Source organism: Tamandua tetradactyla, chromosome 16, assembly GCF_023851605.1.
Source record: "Tamandua tetradactyla isolate mTamTet1 chromosome 16, mTamTet1.pri, whole genome shotgun sequence".
In the NCBI taxonomy this organism is placed as follows: Eukaryota; Metazoa; Chordata; class Mammalia; order Pilosa; family Myrmecophagidae; genus Tamandua; species Tamandua tetradactyla.
In genome coordinates, this window is record NC_135342.1 from 69,788,737 (window position 1) to 69,801,670 (window position 12,934).

General features: G+C 37.7%; 1 pseudogene; it reads right to left on the minus strand.

Annotated features, from left to right (window-relative positions):
- Nucleotides 1-444: 444 nt before the first annotated feature.
- Nucleotides 445-934, minus strand: LOC143659759 (large ribosomal subunit protein mL42 pseudogene; annotated as a pseudogene).
- Nucleotides 935-12,934: the final 12,000 nt, after the last annotated feature.

Consider the following 12,934-nt stretch of genomic DNA (forward strand, 5'->3'; position numbering starts at 1 on the left):
GAGAGAGAAGGTTCATCTCTATTTCAACCAGCCAGCTTCTCCTAGGGAGTTCATCGAAGACCTTGATTGGAGGTGCCAGTGTGCAGCTCGCCCTGTGGAATTTGAACTCGTGCATCCCCACAGTTGCTTGAGACACTTTTGTAAAATCTTATAATATTTATAGATATCTCCTGTTGGATCTGTTTCCCTAGAGAACCCTGACTAATACAGGGTCATGGCCAAGGAATACGGGGGGCCACTAAAAGCTGTAAAGGGAAATGGATTTTCCCCTCAAAGCCTGCAGAAGAAACCAACCCAACACGTTGACTTCAAACCAGTGAAACTGACTTCAGATATCTCAACACCAGAACTGTAAGAGCATAAATTTTTGTTTTTATATGAAAAGATATTTTATTACTATTTTACTATGTAACATATTAGTAAATACACCAGGTTATTTTTTCTCAAATGGCAAATAAGGCAAAAGATAACATTTCTCTTTGAGTCCTAAAGAGAACTTGAAAATCATCTCTCTTTTGAGGGATTCAGTTTCCTATGACATCTGTGATACTGTCGATGAGGATACCAATGGTGCTTAGTAGTAAAGAACATTTTGCTAAGCTGTTCTATCATGGGTCCTTGCTTTAGATTTTCTTCTTTTTCTTCTAATCTGGTTTTCATCACTTGGTCATGTGTTTCTTCATTCTTATGTACAGGATCAGGCTGAGGGGTAGGCTTTGTGTGTTCATATGGAGTATCCACAGAAGGGTGGTAGCATACTATCGTCCTGCCATTGGATGTCAAATCAAGTTCTACTTTGCAATTATAGTCATCTGGAAGAGAAGAATATATAGATTCATGACAAATGCGATATTAAAGCTCCATTTTGGATTGAAAATAAATGTTTCAAGATAGTCCTACTTGATATGGCCCATTTTACTGCTGCTACTGCCATGGTGAATCAAGGTATATATTGGGTGGTATAAAAAAGATGTTTTGAAGAGAACCTGCTTTAAAAATCTGCTTCTAGGCACACATATTTTCAAGCCTCCACAGATGTGCACTGTGAACCTGCCATCTTGTCCCCCAAATTTTTGGTGTTTTTTAAACCACTAATTTTGTGGTTTAAATTGTAATTTGTTATAGTGGCAATAGAAAACAAATATTGATTTTGGTACCTAGAATTGGGGTGCTGCTGAAATGAATACCTAAAAATGTGGATATGACTTTGAAATTAGGTAATGGGTTGAGGCTGGAAGAATTTTAAGGAGTGTGAGAGGAAAAGCCTAAATTGCCTAGAACAGACTGTTAGAAATTTGAATGTTAAAGATTCTGCTGATGTAAGCTCAGAAGATAGTACAGGCAAAGTAAAGAAAATGTGAATCATTTTTGAGAACATCTAAATCATCGTAAACAGATGCTGGTGGAAAATTTTTTTTTCTTTTTAAAAATCTGTTTTATTCACCATAAGAATATGGAACTGTGAATAGGGCATGAGATTTTGCTGGTTTGTCCAGATTAGTGTGATGCCTCAATAAATCCCAGAGTAATCTGAACAGTGAATAAAGAAATATTTGCAGATCTCCTTGGGGGACTGAGAAGAAAAGGGGGAAAACCAACTTTCCCATTTGGAGAATTCCTGAAGCTCTCACAAGCAGTGGGGACAACCAAATCAATAGGCTGAGCCCTTGATATTGGGGGCTGCCTCTATGAAACTTATCCCTGCAAAGGATAGGCTAAGCCTACTTAAAATCATACATAAGAGTCACCCCCAGAGAACCTCTTTTGTTGCTTAGATGTGGCTTCTCTCTCTCTCTCTCAGCCGACACGGCAAGTGAACTCACTGCCCTCCCCCCTCGACGTGAGACATGATTCCCAGGGGTGTAAACCTCCCTGGCAACGTGGGACAGAAATCCTAGGATGAGCTGGGACTCGGCATCAAGGGATTGAGAAAAACTTCTTGACCGAAAGGGGGATGAGAGAAATGAGATAAAGTGTCAGTGGCTGAGAGATTTCAAACAGAGTTGTAACATTACCCTGGAAATTATTCTTACGCATTGTATAGATATACCCTTTTTAGTTTATGGTGTATTAGAGTGGCTAGAGGGAAGTACCTAAAACTGTAGAGCTATGTTCCAGTAGACATGTTTCTTGAAGATGATTGTATACTGATACAGCTTTCATAATGTGACCGTGTGATTGTGAAAACCTTGTGTCCGATGCTCCTTTTATCTATGGTATGGACAGATGAGTAAAACATATGGATCAAAAATAAATAAATAATAGGGGGAAAAATGTTAAAATTAAAAAATATATATATATTGGGTAGATGGAAATACTAGTGGTTTATGAGAGGGAGGGGTAAGGGGTTTGTTTTATAAGTTTTTTCTTTTTTCTTTTTACTTCTTTTTCTGGAGTGATGCAAGTGTTCTAAAAAATTATCATATACACAACTATGTGATGATATTGTGAGCCACTGATTGCACACCATGTATAGAATGTTTGTATGTTAAGAATGTATGTGCTTGTACATTGTTTTATCATGAAAAATTCAAAAGAAAAAAATCCATTTTATTGATATATATATTAAGATACCATTCAATTCACGCAAAGTGTACAATCAGTGGTTCCTTGTACATTCAAAGAGTTGTACATTCATCACCACACTCAATATTAGAACTTTTTCACTACTCCAAAAAGAAAAACCCCATATCCCTTAGCAGTCACCTCTCTATCTTTCTCTAACCCTACCTAACTATTAATCTATTTCTGTCTCTATAGATTTATTTACATTTACATTTTATATAAATAGATTCATGCAATATGTAGTACTTTGTGTCTGGTTTCTTTCACTTAACATAATTTTTATGTTAAACATAATTTAACATAAATTATGTTACGTAACATAACATTAATGATGTTAAACATAATTTTTATGTTAAACATAATTTAACATAAAAAAAACATAGGTTTTTTTAAAAATTATTTTTATTCTCTTAATTCGATGAGTTGTGGGTCTACAGAAAAATCCTGTAAGAAATACAGTATTCCCATATACCTCCCAATTGTTGACACTTTGCCTTAGTGTGGTGCCATTATTGCAACTAATGAAAGAATATTAAAATAGTTCTATTGGCTACAGACCACAGCTTACATTGGGTATATTTTTCCCATGTGGAAATGTGATTTTAAAGGCAATGCTAATGACGGGTTTAGAAGGAAACGAGGAACATGTTATGGGAAACTTGAGGACAGAGGGTGCTTGTTATAAAGTGGCACAAAACTTAGCTGAATTGTGACTGTCCTCAATTTATATGGAAAGCAGAACTTGTAAGTGATGGACTTAGCTATTTAACTGTGAAGATTTCCAATCAAAATGTTGAAGATGCAATGTGATTTCTTTTGCTGCTTATAGTAAAGGGTTCGAAGAAAGAACAAGGACTTGATCATACGTAAAATTCTTAGCCTACCTAGATTGCAAAAGATGCTAAAAGTAAGAGGTTCCCTGTTCACTGAAAGTGTGCACCAGAGAGAAACCCAAGGGTGTGGCTGGAAAACATTTTGCTAGTCCATCAGAAGGAACAAAAAACCACAGTATTCATTTACGTAGTGGGATCCTTGAAGAGATTTGGCATGTGAGTCATGGATCCCTTCAGCCATCTCACCAGAAGCCAGTGACAGAGATGAGATTATCTGGGAAAGATCTATGGAGGGACCTCTTGCCTAATACAGTGAATTCTTATAACACATATGGGAGACTCAGGAGGTTTTGAGAATGTTATATCAGCAGAAATGCTACCAGCTTGAACTGACAGAACAGAGAAAGGACAAAATGAAAGCTTTTGGACTCCTAAAATTCTACAGACTGGAACAGGCTGATAAAATCATTGTAAAACATATACTATCCTTATGAAAAATGAAGGATGACTCAGAGGACAGAGCTGTAAGCCTGGAGGGAAGAGCCACAAGCCACACAGGATTATTTCCAGACCTTTAAACTTAATGAAGTTTGCCCAATTGGATTTTTAAAGCAGTTGGGACCAGTAACTCCTTTCTTCCTTTCATATTCTCCCCTTCAGAGTGGAATGTCTATAACTGCTTACCTATGCCTGCCCCACCACTGAGAGAGAGAAGATAACTTGTTTTCTAGTTTCCTAGATCCACAGATGAAGAGGAATTTTACCCAAGAATGGATCAAACCCAGCATCTTACCTAAACCTGAGTTAGATGAAATAAAGGATGAAATTTGTGACTTTGGAGCTCACGACATTTAGATGAGATTTGGATTTGATGCTGTAATGGGTTGAGATTTTTGGTATGTTGGATATGATGAATGTTATTTTGTATGTGTGAAGTACATGAATATTTGTGGATCAGATGATGGACTGTGGTAGGCTGAATAAATATATCCCAAATATGTCTATGTCTTAATCCCTGGAACCCAGGACTGTTACCCTCTATGGCAAACAGACTTTGCACAAAGGATGAAGTTAAGGATCTTGACATGAGGAGATTATCCTGGATTATTTGGGTGGGCCTTATATAATCACTGTGGTCTTTATAGTAGGGACACAGGAAGAGACAGAGTCAGAGGAGAAGGTGATCGATATGAAAGTAGAAATTGGAGTGCTGTACTTTAAAGATGGAGAATGGGACCTTCTTGTTAGTTTGCTAAAGCTGCCAAAATGCAATATACCAGAAATGGTATGGCTTTTTTATAGGGAATTCATTAAAAGTTTACAATTCTAAGGCCATAAAAATGTCCAAACTAAGGTATCCAGAAAAACATACCTTGACTCAATTGGGAAGGCACATGGCTGGCATCTACTGATTCTTGTTCCCAGTTCCATTGCTTCCAGCTTCTGATGCCAGTAGCTTCTTCTCTAAGCATCTGTGGGCCTTTGTGTAGCTCCTCAGAGACACAACTCTGAATTCTGGCTTGCTTAGCATCTCATGGGAAGGTACATGGCGATGACTGCTGGGCTCTGCCTGTGTCTAGGCATCTGCTCTCTCTGCTAGCACTCCAAGCATCTCCAAACATCCTTGGCTCTGTCAGCTCTGAAGCAACTGTTCTCAAAGCATCTGAGGTTTCTGCAAAATGTTTCCCCTTTTAAAAGATTCTAGTAAACTAATCAAGACTCACCTTGAATGGGTGGAGTCATACCTCCATCTAAACAAAAGACCACGTCCACAATTGGGTGTGCCCCATCTCCATGGAAACAATCCAGTCAAAGTTTTCCACCCTAAACAATAGGTCTGGCCCCACAAGATTGAATCAAGTTTCAAACATGGCTTCTCTGGGGTAGTTTCAAACTGGCACAGGCTTCCAGGAAAAACGTACATGTGGCCACCCGAAGCTGAAAAAGGCAAGGAAATTGACTTTCCTCTAGAACCTCCAGAAGGAACCAGCTCTGCTGACACTTTGACTTTAGCCCACTGAAAATGATTTCAGACTTCTGGCCTCCAGAACAAAGGAAAATAAATTTTTGCTGTTTTAAAGCCACTACCTTTGCTGTAATTTTACTACAACAACAATAGGAAATTAATGTAGAGATGAAACACTCTGATTAAAAGCAGGATGAATTTTTTAAAAAAAGAATTATCCAACTATATACTGTCTATAATAGACCGACTTTAGATTCAAATAAACACATAGGCTGAAAGCAAAAGGATAGAAAAAGATATACCATGCAAAACAATAAATAAAAGACCTACTGCAGCTATATTAATATTAGATAAAATAAACTTTCAGACAGAATTTGTTATAGAGAAATGACAAAGCCAACAGAAACTTCAGAGCAGAGTTGACACAGAAGCCTATACTTGGAGAATAGAAACACAAATGTTTGGAGATGCTTGGAGTCCAGCAGATGTCGCCATGAGATGAAGCAAGCCAGAACCTGCAGAGAGCCAAGAGAAGGCAAGAGACTAAAGGCAGCCCTGGAGAAGCAAAGTGAGGAACCCCCACATGAACAGAGGCTGAAAGCACAGAGCCCAGGAGCAAGGGACCAGCAGATGCCAGCCACGTGACGCCCCAGCTGACAGAGGGTTCCTGATCCATGAACTTTCCTTGAATTAAGATATCTTTCCCTGGCTGCCTTATTTTGGACATTTTTATAGGTTTAGAACTGTAAACTTGTAACTTATTAAATTCCCCTTTTGAAAAAAACCAAAAAGGGCCACGGTGGCTCAGCAGGCAAGAACGCTTGCCTGCCATGCCAGAGGACCCGGGTACGCTTCCCGGTACCTGCCCATGTTAAAAAAAAAAAAAAAGTTATTATTAGAGACAAAGATATTTTTTAACAATAAAAGAGTCAATCCATCAAGAAGCAAGAATAAGTATAAATTTATATGCAGCTAACAATAAAAACCAAAAAATACATGAAACAAAAACTGACATAACTGAAGGGAGAAATGGACACTTCAGCAATAATAGGCAGACACCTCAATACCCCATTTTTGATAACGGATAGAGCAAGTAGGCAGTGGGTCAGCAAAGAAACAGGAGACTTGAACAACACTACAAACCAGTGAGACCTAACAGGCATTTATAGAATACTTCCCCTAACGACAGCAGAATACCTGCTTTTCTCAAGTTCACATAGGATATTCTCCAGGTTAGAACATATGGTAGGCAATAAAATGAGTATCAATAAATACAAAAGAACTGAAATCCTATTGAATATGTTTTCCAAGCAAAATAGAATGGAATTAGAAATCCATAATGGAGGGAAATTTGAGATACACACAATTATGTGGAAATTAACGCACTCCTAAATAACCAATGGGTCAATGAATAAGATTCAAGGGAAATTAAAAAATACCTTGAGATGAGTGAAAATGAAGACATAATATACCATGACTTTTAGGATTCAGCTGAAGCAATGTCAAGGGAAATTTATGGCTGTAATTGCCTATATTAAGTAAGAAGAAAGTATCTAAAATTAATAACCTAACTTTTGACCTTAAGAAACTAGAAAAAGAACATCCTAATGCAAAGAAAGCAGGAGGAAGGAAAGAATAGGAGAAGAATGGAAATATATGAAAAAGAGAATAGAGAAACACCAGAGAAAATACCCGAAATTAAAATTGTTTCTTTGAAAAGAACAAAAAAAATTGACCAACTTTAGTTAGAATGACCAAGAAAAAAGAAGAGAAACTAAAATTAGTAAAATCAGGAATGAAAGAAGGGACACTGTTTATCCATTATAAAAAGCATCATAAAGGAAAACTATGAATAATTGTATACCTACAAATTAGATAACTTTGATAAAAAGGAGAAATTTATAGAAAGACACAAGCTACTGAAACTGATTCAAGAAAAATAGAGAATCTGAATAATCTATAACGAGTAGAGAGATTAAATTAGTAATCAAAAACTTCCCGCAAAGAAAAGCCCAGACTCAGATGGCTGCTCTGCTGAATTCTACCAAATATTTAAAGGAGAATTAACACCAAATCTTCACAAATTCTTCCAAAATACAAGAAGATTGTATCATTATTCATAGATGATATGACCTTGTATATAGAAAACCCTCTACAAAAACTATCATTGTTAATTGTTCTAGTTTGCTAGCTGCCTGAATGCAATATACCAGAAACGGAATGGCTTTTAAAAAGGGGAATTTAATAAGTTGCTAGTTTACAGTTCTAAGGCCGAAAAAATGTCCCAATTAAAACAAGTCTATAGAAATGTCCAATCGAAGGCTTCCAGAGAAAGATACCTTGGTTCAAGAAGGCCAATGAAGTTCAGGGTTTCTCCCTCAAGTGAGAAGGCACATGGCAAACACGGTGTCATCTGCTAGCTTCTTCTCCTGGCTTCCTGTTTCATGAAGCTCCCTGGGAGGCATGTTCCTTCTTCATCTCCAAAGGTCACTGGCTCGTGGACTCTGCTTCATGGTGCTACAGCATTCTCTGCTCTCTCTGAATCTTTTTCATTCTCCAAAATATTTCCTCTTTTATAGGACTCCAGAAACTAATCAAGACCCACCCGAATGGGTGGAGACATGTCGCCACCTAATCCAGTTTAACAACCACTATGGGTTAAATCACATCTCCAGCAAGATGATCTAATTACAGATTCAAACATACAGTATTGAATAGGGATTATTCTTCCTTTACAAAATGAGATTTTGATTAAAACATGGCTTTTCTAGGGGACATACATCCTTTCAAACCAGCACATTAATAAATGAGTTAGGCAAGGTTGTGTGATATAAGATCAATATGCAAAAATTAATTGCATTTCTACACATTAGCAATGAACACTCCAAAAATAAAATTAAATAACACAAATGCATTTTCAATAATATTCAAAGAAGAAAATACTTGAAAATAAATTTAAGATAAGATGTGCAAGACTTAGTACGCTGAAATCGACAAAGCATCATTAAAACATTAAAGGCCTTAATAAATGGAAAGACATCCTATGTCCCTGGTTTGAAAGACTTAATACTGTAAAGATGGCAAGGCTCCACAAATTGATCCACACATTCAATATAATCCCTAACAATATCCCAGCTGCTTTTTTTGCAGAAATTGACAAGGTGTTCCTAAAGTTCATATAGAAGTGCAAGGACTCCAGAATAGTTAGATAATCTTGAAAAAGAAAAATAAAGTTGGAGGACCCACACTTCCCAATTCAAAACTTACAACAAAACTACAGTAATTAAGACAGTGTGGTACAGGGAAAAGAAGAAACATATCGATCAATGGAACAGAGTAGAGTCCAGAAAAAAAAATCTACATTTATAATCAGTTGATTTTTCTACAAGAAAGCCAGACAACTCACTGGGAGAAAGAACAGGTTTTCCAACCAATAGTGCTGGGACAACTGGATGTTCATGTGCAAAAGAATGAAGTTGGGCCTCTACCTTACACCATATACAAAAATTACCTCAAAACAGACGAAAGACTTGCATGTAGGAACTAAAACTATAAAACTCTTAGAAGAAAACATAGGCATAAATCTCAATGATCTTGGATTTGATCTGCATTTCTTAAATATGACAGTAAAGCACAGGCAACCACAATAACAATACATAGATAAAATGAACTTCATAAAAATTAAAACCTGAATGAAGTACTGACACCTGCTACAAAAAGAATGAACTTGGAAACATGCTGTGTGATGGAAGCCAGACACAAAAGACCACATATTATATGATTTGGTACACGTGAAATGAACACAACAGACAAATCCATAGAAACAGCAAAGTAGTGGTTGCCAGTGTCAGAGGAGGGGAAATGGGGAGAGACTGCTAATGAGTACAGGGTTCCTTTTTGGGGTGATGAATTAGATAGGGCGATGGGTTGTACAATTTTGAATATACTGAAAAAACAATGAATTGCATACTTTAAAAGGTGAATTTTAGGATATTTGAGTTATATTTCAATGTTTTTTAAAAATGTATAAAGGGACATATGCTCTTATATGATCATCAGTATAAGACCTGTGCTAGAATCACTATAAAAGATAACTAGTTCCTGTATAGCCTAATGTAACGCCTGGGTATGTCCTAGAATATATTAAGCAGATACGTATTGGCAAAGTCCCTTGAGGGATGGGAGAAAAAGTATGGAACTATTAAACTTTACCACCAGGGAACCCCCTGAGACTGTGTCAAACATTAGGGACACCCAAATCAATAGGACAAGCCCTTGATCTTGAGGCTTACTCTTGTGAAGTTTTTGGATGTAGAAGAGAAGCTTAGCCTACCTGTAGGTATGCCTAAGAGTTACTTCTGGAGGACCTCTGTTGTTGCTCAGATGTGGCCTCACTCTCTCTAAGCCCAACTCTGCAAGTGAAATCATTGCCCGCCCCCCCCCCCCCCATGAGACATGACACCCAGGGGTGAAAATCTCCCTGGTGGCATGGGAGATGACTCTCAGGGATGAGTCTGACCCTGGAACCATGGGGTCAACAATGCTATTCTGACCAAAAGAGGGAAAAGAAGTGTAATAAATAAGGTATCAGTGGCTGAGAGAGTTCAAATAGAGTCAAGAGGCTCTGGGGGTCTCTCTTACACAAGCTTCAGTTAGACATTGCTACTGATCAGTGTTAGAATGGGCATAGCCCAAATATCCCTAAAGAGTGGGAGAGAAAGATCAAAGGTGATAATGGAGTTATACAGAGAAGGTAGGGTTTAACAAACAAGTATGATTGCTGAATCATTATATTGATCTTAGAGCAGCTAGAAGTAAAAACCTAAAATTGTGGAATTGTAACCCATATCAAACTCTGAAATCTGTTCTACAACTAATGTTGTGCTGTGCTTTGAAATGTATTGCTTTTTTGTATATATGTTTATTTTTCATGCAAAAAAAGTTGAGTGTGATGCTAAAAAATATATCTTCCTTCTAGCCTCCAATGTTCTGGAACAGCTAGAAGGAAAAATGTAAGATGATGCTATGGTACCCATGACAAACTCTGGGGTCTGTCCTGTAAGTACTTGTTGAAGAGTGCTTTGAAAACTATTGTTTTTTTCTTTCTTTGCTTTGTATATATGTTATAGTATACAATAAAAAAAAGTTTTAAAATTAAAAAAAAGATAACTAATAAGAATGCATGAAACGTTTTGTGAGTTGTACAATTACAACTCACAAATGAAAGTTCTTATCATAGTTTATTAACAAAGGTTGTAAAAGGAAGAGAACTGTGCTGGTTTGAAACTGTTATGTACCCCCAGTAAAAGCCATGTTCATTTAATACAATTTTGTGGGGGCAGATCTCTTATGGATGGGACTTTTGATTATGTTCTTTCCAGGGAGGTGTGACACACCCAATTCAAATTGGATCTTAGTCTGCTTACTGGAGTTCTCTCAGAAGAGAATAAAAGGCCAGAAACATGGAGAGAGCCCAGAGCCGACACAGAGCAGAGAGCTGGCAGATGCTTGGAGACAGAAAATGCTCTGGGGATGCTAAACTAAGAGATAAAATCCAGAGTTTGCCCGAGAAGCTAGGATAGGACCCACAGAAGCTTAGAGGAGAAAAATATTCCAGGAGCACCCAGAAGCACCCACAGGAACTGAAAGAGACATTTTGGAAACCAATCCAGGAGAGAAGAGCCAGCAGACGTCACTGCGTCCCTTCCCATGTGACAGAGAAACCCTGGAGGCGATCGGCCTTTCTTGAGTGAAGATATCTTGTTGATGCCTTATTTTGGACATTTTCATGGCCTTAGAACAGTAAATTTGTAACCTAATAAATCCCCTTTGTAAAAGCAAATCTATTTCTGCTATATTGCATTCCAGCAGCATTAGGCAACTGAAACGAAAACATATTAATGACAATAGCATATAATCATAGAGATGCATAAAAAAGAATACTTAATATATTCTTTGAGGATTATTTTCCTTCGATAGTACTTAATCCTTTTAGATTTTAATATTTTCAAGCTATTCCAACATTAGTCCTTTTCTTTTCCTTTGTTTCCAAACAGAGGTATACAAAGAATCAAAATGCCATGACTAAAACCATGAGAAACAACAATGGAAATACACCTAAAGGGATCTGGATATCAAATGACTTTAATCAATATGTTCAAATATTAAAATACAAGAAGGAGAACTGGAAACTATAGGAAAAGTAAAAAAATGGAAATTCAAGAAATTACAAATATGACAGAAATTAAGAACTCACTGAATGAGCTGAATAATAAATTCGCTGTTGGTGAAGGGAGAATTAATAATTAAAAAAAAAAGTATAAAGAAAATATCCTAAATCAAGCAAGAAGAGACAAAAGGACAAAAATAAAGATGAGAGAATAAGAAACATATAGAATAGGTTTAAAAATAGGGACTAAAAGACATGTATTGGTATTCCAGAGAAAGAGGAGAGAGATGAAGAGGCAGAAACAATATGTGACGAGAAAAAGTCTTGGAAGTTTCCACAGTTTACAAAAAACACCAAGCAATTCAGAATCCACAATACTCTGCAAGCAGGACCAAAAAAAAAAAAAAAAAAACCCACCTGATACATTAGAGTGAAGCTGCTTAAAAGCAAAGACAAAGAGAATAGCTAAAAGTAGGCAGATCAAAAGCTAAGATGATTTCCCAACAGAAACTCTGGAAACCCGAAGAGAAGAATGTTTTCATAGTGCCACAAAAAAATGATGGCCAATTTTGAATTCTACACCAGCGACATGTAGTTCCTCTTTACCCCCTAAGGAAAATGAATATAAAATAACGCGGTTTCGGGCGCAGCAGGGGGAGCAGGCGGAGCCGCGGGAGGGGGACCTAGGGCACAGGCTCGGCAAGCCCTCGGGTCACCCTGCCCCTCGGGGGTGCGACCTGGCCGGGTCTCGGGGGAGTACGCGGGTGAGGAGGAAGTCTTAAGGGAACAGGCTAGAGGTGACGCTACAGAAAACTTTGAGGATGCAGGGCACTCTGCAGGTGCCGGAGGACTGTCCCAAACAGTTTTCACGGGGGAGCTTCATCCAGATGACAGGTCAAAGACAGTCAAAACTTCGGACACTCTTATTACAGCTGTTGATTCCCATTCCGGCTGAGGGGTCAGCGGGGCGATCCCAGCCATCTCAGCGCCCGCTGTGGCCCTGATGGGTCCCCTCTGCACAGAAGACCAGCTGCTGCTTCTCAGACGCCACCCAGAGAAGACACTGCTTTAGGCGAGGGCGGGAAGAAGCCAGAATAACTGTCTCCATCAACTGACGGAAAGAAACCTTCACCTGAAAAGATCATCTTAATGTGTCTGCTTAGAAACAAAACAAAACAAACTGTTCTATTCTTTCTACTCTTGGGCTTTTCTTTTTAGAGTGTGTGCCTTTTCATTCATCATCCTTATTTTGATATTTTATCCACACTTGATTTACTTATTGAGCTGGATATGATCTTTAAAGAATATATCTGGCTTTTAAATGATTGTTGGTATATGATTGTCATTAATTTTTAGAATCTCAGATTCTTGAGCAGAATCATTTAATGTGCTAATCATTCA